Source organism: Phoca vitulina, unplaced genomic scaffold, assembly GCF_004348235.1.
Source record: "Phoca vitulina isolate PV1807 unplaced genomic scaffold, GSC_HSeal_1.0 scaffold8, whole genome shotgun sequence".
Classification (NCBI taxonomy): domain Eukaryota; kingdom Metazoa; phylum Chordata; class Mammalia; order Carnivora; family Phocidae; genus Phoca; species Phoca vitulina.
In genome coordinates, this window is record NW_022589711.1 from 20,301,847 (window position 1) to 20,310,255 (window position 8,409).

Below are 8,409 nucleotides of genomic sequence, written 5' to 3' on the forward strand. Positions count from 1 at the left end.
TATTAGATGTCGGGGTGTTGACCTATTTTTATTGATTTTGAGAGGGGTTCTCTGTGCTTCCTGGATTTTGATGCCTGTTTCCTTCCCCAAATTAGGGAAGTTCTCTGCTATAATTTGCTCCATTATACCTTCTGCACCTCTCTCTCTTTCTTCTTCTGGGATCCCAATTATTCTAATGTTGTTTCGTCTTATGGTATCGTTTATCTCTCGAATTCTGCCCTCGTGATCCAGTAGTTGTTTATCTCTCTTTTTCTCAGCTTCTTTATTTTCCATCATTTGGTCTTCTATCTCGCTGATTCTTTCTTCTGCCTCATTTATCCTAGCAGTTAGCGCCCCCATATTTGATTGCACCTCATTAATAGCCTTTTTGATTTCTACTTGGTTCGATTTTAGTTCTTTTACTTCTCCAGAAAGGGTTTCTCTAATAACTTCCATGCTTTTTTCAAGCCCAGCTAGTATCTTTAAAGTGATGATTCTGAACTCTAGATCTGACATCGTACTAATGTCCGTATTGAGTAGGTCCCTGGCAGTCGGTACTACCTCTTGTTCTTTTTGTTGAGGTGATTTTTTCCGTCTTGTCATTTTGTGCAGAGGAGAATAGATTAATGAGAGAACAAAATGCTAGCAGGGTAACAACGTCCCCAGAAAATATACTCTAAACAAATCAGAAAAGACCTGAAGCAGTGGGAAAAGAAAGGGAAAGAGAGAAAAAAGAAAAGGAAAGAAAAAAAGAAAAAAGATAAAGATAAAGATAAAAACAAACAAAAGCAGAACAAAACAAAACAAAACAAAAACAGAATGTGATCAAATATGATCAGGCTGGATTATAGATCAGTGCCACACACTAGATTTTGGGTGTATTTTGGTCTGTTAAAAGAAAGTCCCTCCCAAAATTTTAAAGAAAGAAAAACTTATATATGTACAAAAATAAGGGTTGATATGATGAAGGGATGGAATATGACTGTAAAGATGGAAATTATAAAAAATTTTAAAAAAGGATTTGATAAGTTGTTTGAAAAAAGAAAGAAGAGGATTAAAAAAAAAAGAAAGAAAGAAAGAAAAAAGGGAGAGAATGTGATCAGGCAGGGGAGTAGAAAAAAACCATACACTAGAGATTTAGAGTATATTTTGATCTGTTAGAAGAAACTATCTCAAGATTTTAAGGAGAGAACAACTTATATATATATGCCAAAAATACGGGTAACTACTATGAAGGGATAGAATATGACTTTAAAAATGAAAAATAAAAATGTTTTTTTTTAAAAAGGGATTGATAAGATGTTGGTTGAAAAAGGGAAAAAGAAAAATTCAAAAAAAAAGAAAAAAGGAAAAAAGAAAAAAAGACAGTTAAAAAAAATAATTAACTTTGAAAGACTAAAGAATCATGGTAAAAAAGCCATGAATTCTATGTGCAGTGTTCCCCTAGCGCTGGAGTTCTGCCGTTCTCATTGATTGGTAAACTTGGTCTTGGCTGGCTGTTCTTGCTGATCTTCTGGGGGAGGGGCCTGTTGCCGTGGTTCCCAAATGTCTTTGCCGGAGGCAAAATTGCCCCGCCCTTGCCGGTCCGGGCTAAGTAATCTGCTCGGGTTTGCTCTCCGGAGCTTTTGTTCCCTGCAAGCTCTCCGTACAGCTTTGGAGGCGGAGAGTGAAAATGGCGGCCTCCCAGTCTCCGCCCCGGAGGAGCCGAGAACTCAGGGTCCCGCTCCTCAGCGAGCCCCCAGAGAAAAGCAGTCAGTCACTCCCGTCTCCCCGGTCTCCGGCCACACTCCTCGCTCACCCGGCCTGTGACCGCACCTTTCTATCTGGCACCGGACCCCGGGTGGAGTCTCCAAACCCAGCAGATCCCCGCGGTGCGCTCCCGCACCTCTCCTCCCGGGGGAAGAAGGTGAGTCTCCCCGGATCTGCCGCTTGTTGGGTCCCTGCTGGAGGAGCTGTGGCCCAACTGTGCCGCGGATCACGGTTTATAGCAACCCCGAGCTGAGAGCCCGCGCCTGGGCTCCGTCTCTCCAGCCGGCTTCCCTGCTCCGATACCTGGGAGCTCTGCCGCACTCAGGTACCCCCGGTCTTTCTGTGACCCCGAGGGTCCTGAGACCACACTGTCCCGTGAGGGTTCCACCCCCCACTTCGCCACCAGAGTGACGTCCCTCAGCGGAGCAGACTTCTAAAAGTTCCGATTTTGTGCTCCGTGGCTCTATCACTTGCCAGAAGCGGCCGACGGAGGCCCCTCCCCCGCCGTCTATCCTCCCGAATATCGCCTCGGATTCACTTCTCCGCACGTCCTACCTTCCAAAAAGTGGTCGCTTTTCTGTTCAGAGAGTTGTTGCTCTTCTTTTCTTTGATCTCCTGTTGAGTTTGTAGGTGTTCAGAATGGTTTGATCCCTATCCAGCTGAATTCCTGAGAGGAGACGAAATCCAGGTCTCCTACTCCTCCGCCATCTTGCTCCGCCCCCCAAGAACCGATGTTCTAAGGGAAGGATAAGAGATGTCAAATGAGAGCATGGTGGGACCAAATTAGATTGAGCTCAACCCTGGGTAAAATGTTAATCTGCTAGAATACCTCCTACACCGGATTCTAATAGAAAGAGCTAACTGTTATAGAGTACCTACTACGTGTCAGATGTTGTTCCAAACTTTATGTGTGTGTTATACATATATATATATGTATATTTCATTTATTTTAAAAAATAATCCTACATGACAGATGTGCTACAATGATTTTTTTTTTTTTTAAATGGGCTCCACACCCAAAGTAGGGTGGTGCTTGAACTCACGACCCTGAGATCAAGAGTTGCATGCTGGGCCAGCCATGCACCCCTGTAATGGTTTCTGTTTTACAGCTGTAGAAGTTGAGGTACAGGGAGGTTAAGTAACTTATTCAAAGCAATGCAGTTAGTAAACGGTAGAGCTGGAATTGGAATCTAGATGGTCTGGCTCCAGGGTTCATGCAGTTAACCACTGTTGCACCAGGGGAGGTGAAGGTGGACAAGATTTATTCAAACAATAGATGTTTGTAGCAGATTTAGAACTCACTAACTTTATCTCTTTCAGCATCTCCAAGGGGGCATTCTACAGAAATATTTTAGGAAACAAAATATCTGGACCAGAAATCAAAGAAAAAGGAAAGAAGGTAGCCAGATCCAGAAACAACCTTACATATGTAAGAGTAGGAGGAGGATCAATTTAGGAAGGAGTTTAAAATATTATAGGTCAGTTGTGCCTTTCTGAAAGAGTATGGAAATGGTATAAAAAGTAAATAAACCACTAGGGGTACATCCTACCACTGCAGAAAAAGATGTGACATAAATGCTATTCAAGGGATGAAACATGCATCTACTGAGGAATAACCATAACTGGAGAGGTTTTGGCTTTCATTAGGTCAGCAAGAATACAGGCTTTGGCAACAGCTATTGCAGTTTGATTTTATGAATCCGTAAGGGTGATTTTCAGTTAGAAAGATTCCTGCACTTATTTTTTCATTCAACCATCAGAAATTTATCTACCGAATGCTCAGAGTCTAGGCACTAAGGATTCAGCAGTGAACAAACAAGAACACATTCCTGTTGGGATGGTGCTTATATTCTAGTATGGGGAGTGGTAACTTCTTTAATAGATAAAATACTCATAATAATTTAGATGTTGAGAAAATGTTTTAGAGAAAAAATCAAGATGATGGGGGCATGCTGGGATTGGCAGCAGTGTGTATGGTAGATGAGAATACCATTTGCTCATATAGTCAGGGACGTCTCTGATGAGTTGATAATGAACAAAAATCTCAAAGAAATGAAGTGTGAGGGAAAAGGATAAATGGGACCTTAGAGCCCTAGAACCAGCCACCTGGTTTCAAAATAAAAGGCAGGTACCCATGTCATGCATGGTTGGGCCCAATGACAATGCATTCCTTTTTGCACCTGAAGAAACCAATGTCCACAGGAAAGAAATCACCCAAACATGACTGTAGGCAGAACTTCCTGAGGACAAGGCTTACCTTCTCTACATCTGGCAAGTGGACTGCATGGGTTTCTAGGCAATGTAATTCCTATGGGCTATAATTGGATGCTAACTGAAATAAAAATAAATAAATAAATAAATAATAGATAAATAGATCTAGATAGATCTAGATATTCCAGGCTTTGCTTATCCTGGAAGAGAAGGAACAGTAGAGAGTACAGTTCAAAGTTTTGAATGAAAATTCTCTATCAATTTGACCCACCAAGATAGGTTTCTTTTGATCAACAAAAACATTTTACTGCTAATGTATAAGAAAGAGCAAGAAGATATAACATTACATGAACATTTTACATTCTTTGACTCACTGAGCTGTGTTTTCACCAAAAATTGGAATGGGAAGTTAAAACATTTCATATTTAAAATAGGTGGTGGTGGGATTTGAAAGGCTGGTTTAGTCAATTAAATACATTGAATATGAGAGGGTAAAGTGGGAAATGCACATATATATTTTTTGTTTTGTCTGATTTCATTATCTTGGGACCAGGATCAAATCTGCACATGCCAGGAGAGGAAGGGATCATTGTGTAAGACATGCTATCCCAGCCATTAACTTTGGGCATATTCCTAAAGGACTTTGGGAGTAGGTAATAAATAGTTTTGTGCCATAAAATCAAATTAGGGCTAAGTGTGAATGGAATCCCATTGGCAAACTGTAAAGATAGTCTGTGATTTTTTTACCTGCGAAATTCTATGATCTCTTCCTGGAAATGGGGCATAGGAGAGCCATTGGCATGTCTGTTGTTATTGTTTGATGGGTAAGCATTAGATTCCAACCAGAGAACCACACCATGGTGGGGAGGATATGGCTGAAAGCAGGTGCTAAATGGAAAAGGTGGAAAGAGAGGCAAATGGGAAGGGCACCCAAGAAGGGATGCAGTTATACTAACCCCAAGAGACAGTCAGAGTATGAAAATATTGCTCTTAACTAATTCTCTCAGGTCTCATGATGACGAGTGGCTGATGTTGGGAAAAGCCACTTGAATCGTTTTGTGCAGAGAAGAGAAACAGATGACTGGTAAGTTAAGGGTTCTTCCTAAAAACACTTCTTTATAATGAAATTCTGTCACATCAACTTACTAGAAGCTAACTGGAGCTACAGTTTGGCTTACAAATTGTAGCCTTTATTTACCACTTTGGGTTTTTTTCAGGTATCCTACGAGAAATACTACCATGAATTGAAAGGGAGAATGTTACTCGGGTCTAAATATATTTAAAATGAAGAAAATCAAACAGAAAAATTCTGTGACTGCAATGGAATTAAATTAGGAATGAGTAAAAATAAAATAATCAGGAAACCCCCAAGTACTTGGAAATTAAAATATCCAATGTCAACAATATGTGATGGCTTGATCATTCTTGGCAGCCATATGCCAGGAGTTCTAAGAGATTTTAGGAGGATTCAGTAACTAAGACAGGCTGGAATATGGAGGCCCATCATCATGATTAAAACAACCTGCTAACTTCTATTTCCAGCCAAATTTGAGTAACTATACCACATTTCCCTTCTATAAACAACTAGAAAAACAGACAAAATATGTGAAACTGATGTTTTCAGACATTGGACGAAAGGTAGCACAGTACTGTGATGAAAAAAAGGAGAATAAGCAAGATAAACCCTGTGATTGTCCTATCTTTCTGCCTAGATACTCTTCTGCAAAGTGCCCAATATATGTATGTGTGTGGGAGGGAGGGGTATTGGGTATTGAGAAGAATATCGTGGTCTTGTTAAGCTAAGAAGACAGCTATTGCAGTTCAGGAAGACTGAGTTGTTAGCATGTGCAGTGCAGAGTACTGGAGTGGAATGTAGAGAAGATTCTCTTTGAAACTTGCAGAATACCAGTCTGAGCATGCATAAGTGAAAGTGCCTGAGGCCAATCAAAAACTCTTGGGGGGTTGTAATTTGAATCATTTCCATAATGTACACAGGCTGAAAGATGCTTAAGCTCTGACCAGCCAGGTTGGAGACACCTAAGAATATCTGGGGTGTTTAATTAAGATCCTAGAAGAGTCAAGCTTTGCTAGTAGACCTAGAGTAAAGAATACACCTGACTAGTCCTGAGAAAGCTTAAAGACAAGCCTCAAAAGGATAAAGCTGACCCACAAGTTATTTAACTTCCCCCACAAAGTTTAACATTCTTTACAGAAGGACAGCAAAACCAGAATAAAGATAAGAATCAGAAACAGTCAAGCCAGAGAGCAGTGGAATAACATTTTTAAAGTGCTGGTTAAATAGAACAAAACAAAACACACTTTTTTTTTTTTTAAAGATTTTTTATTTATTTATCTGAGAGAGAGAATGGGAGACAGAGAGCATGAGAGGGGGAGGATCAGAGGGAGAAGCAGACTCCCTGCTGAGCAGGGAGTCCGATGCAGGACTCGATCCCGGGACTCCAGGATCATGACCTGAGCTGAAGGCAGTTGCTTAACCAACTGAGCCACCCAGGCGCCCCAAAACAAAACACATTATTAACCTAGAAATCTCTATCCACTGAAAATATCCTTCATAAATGAAGGCAAAATAAAAATATTTTCAGACCAGTGAAAGGTTAGAGATTTTATTGCCAGAAGACCTGAATAAGAAATGTTAAAGGAAATTCCTCAGGCAGAAGAAAGTGATGCCAGATGGATACTCATATTTATAAAAAAGAATAAAGACTGCCAGAAACTGTAAATACATGGGTATTAAAAAAAAGTATTTTTCTACATTAAAAAATTCTTTAAAATATAATTCACTCTTGGGGTGCCTGGGGGCTCAGTTGGTTAAGCATCTGCCTTCTGCTCAGGTCATGATCCTGGTGTCCTGGGATGGAGTCCCTCATCAGGCTCCCTGCTGGGGGGGGCAGTTGGAGCGGTGGGGTGGGTGGGGGGTGGGAGGTCTGCTTCTCCCTCAGCCCCCGCATGTTCTCTCTCTCAAGAAAATCTTTCAAAAAAATATAATTCACTTTTTAATGAAGTTATAACAATCAATGAAAGCAACCACAGACTTGGAGAAAATATTTGCTATACCCAAAAGAAATTCTAGGGTACTTTAGGAGTCTTTACTTTCTTTGGTACTCTACAGTTTGAACTATAATTTTACTACTGGCATGTGATCACAGGGAGGAGTTTATAATCAAATGTGGGGATCTGGCAGCCCTTTCTGCCCATGGGTCCTGTCCCCCGGCTTTAATAAAACCACCATTTTGTGCCAAAAAACCCCCCAAATGTGGGGATCTCTGTGTTGTTGGCATTTTTAATATTTGAGTGTCTTTAAGTATTTGTATAGTCCAGGCTTTGGCAACTTTTTTTTTCTGTAAAGAGCCAGATAATATTTAGGTTTTGAGCCCCATGTATTTTGGTTATGACTATTCGAATCTGTCGTGTGCAGTCATAGACATTATGTAAATGAATGGGCACAGCCAGATTTGGCCTATGGCTATTGTTTGCCAATCCCTGGATCTCATTGTCTATCCTGTGATGAATTTTATTAGGCAAAGAGTTGGATAGAGTGGAGCTGAGAAATCAAAGAGGGGGTTAATTTCCTTTAAAGACCTCATAGGTAGTTATTTTATATTCTGTATCTTATATCTTCTGAAGTCACTGAGGAATCTAAAGCTGTTTTTTATTATTTCAACTGACTTTCATTCACAGTAGCTTCTTTCATTGTTTATTCAGTAAGTTTTGATTGTGATTGTGAACTGTACTTAATTTGTAGGAACTTGGGGCCTGGATTGAAGGTACATTTTCAGAGAATTTGCATTTACTTCTGCTGGTCACCAAGGTATGTGAAGGATCTGGGACCATTTAAAGTTTTCAATTTGAGGCTTTCCCAACTGTGGTTCTGGTGAACCCCAGGGTAAGAATAGATTTATGAAGGCAAATATCCAGGGGGGATTTTATTAGTAGTGTTTTTGTGGTTATCATCATCTTCATCATCTTTATCACCACCATCATCATCATCATCAATCTTTTCCATCCAGAGCCCTGACAAATATTGGTAAGTTACATATCTTTTCTTTTTATTGCTCAATGGAATTTTTCTGGTCACTCCTTCTCAAAGTGGACTCAAGTTCAGCAGCTCCATTTTGCACCACCTCAAGCCTAGTCCCCCCCGATCCTCGTGCAGCTTCTAATCTCCACATTTTCCAAACAAGTTGGGAATGTCCATCTACCGGACTCCTATGTCTGTCTCTCACTTGCTTCTGAACTGAAATATGGAATATCAGTGCAATTTATTAGGCTCCCAGAAGTCCAATGCTTTTAAATTTATGAACCCCCTCATAATAAAAATGTTCATAAGTGATATATATGTATATATACACACATAAAATTATATATGTTGCACAAGTGCTCTGGAGATAAGCCATGGCTTCCTTAGAGTCAAGCTTTAAGGATTTCTGCTAATTATTAAATTATTTAAAG

The 8,409-nt window shown here is 40.2% G+C and overlaps 1 long non-coding RNA gene across 1 annotated transcript in view; it reads left to right on the forward strand.

Annotated features, from left to right (window-relative positions):
• The window catches only part of LOC116633758, a 193,683-nt gene extending 185,842 nt beyond the window's left edge, over positions 1-7,841 (forward strand). The window contains exons 6-7 of the long non-coding RNA XR_004299777.1: positions 4,947-5,023; positions 7,703-7,841. This is a non-coding gene — a long non-coding RNA (uncharacterized LOC116633758). The remainder of the gene's footprint in view (positions 1-4,946; positions 5,024-7,702) is intronic.
• The last annotated feature ends 568 nt before the right edge of the window (positions 7,842-8,409 follow it).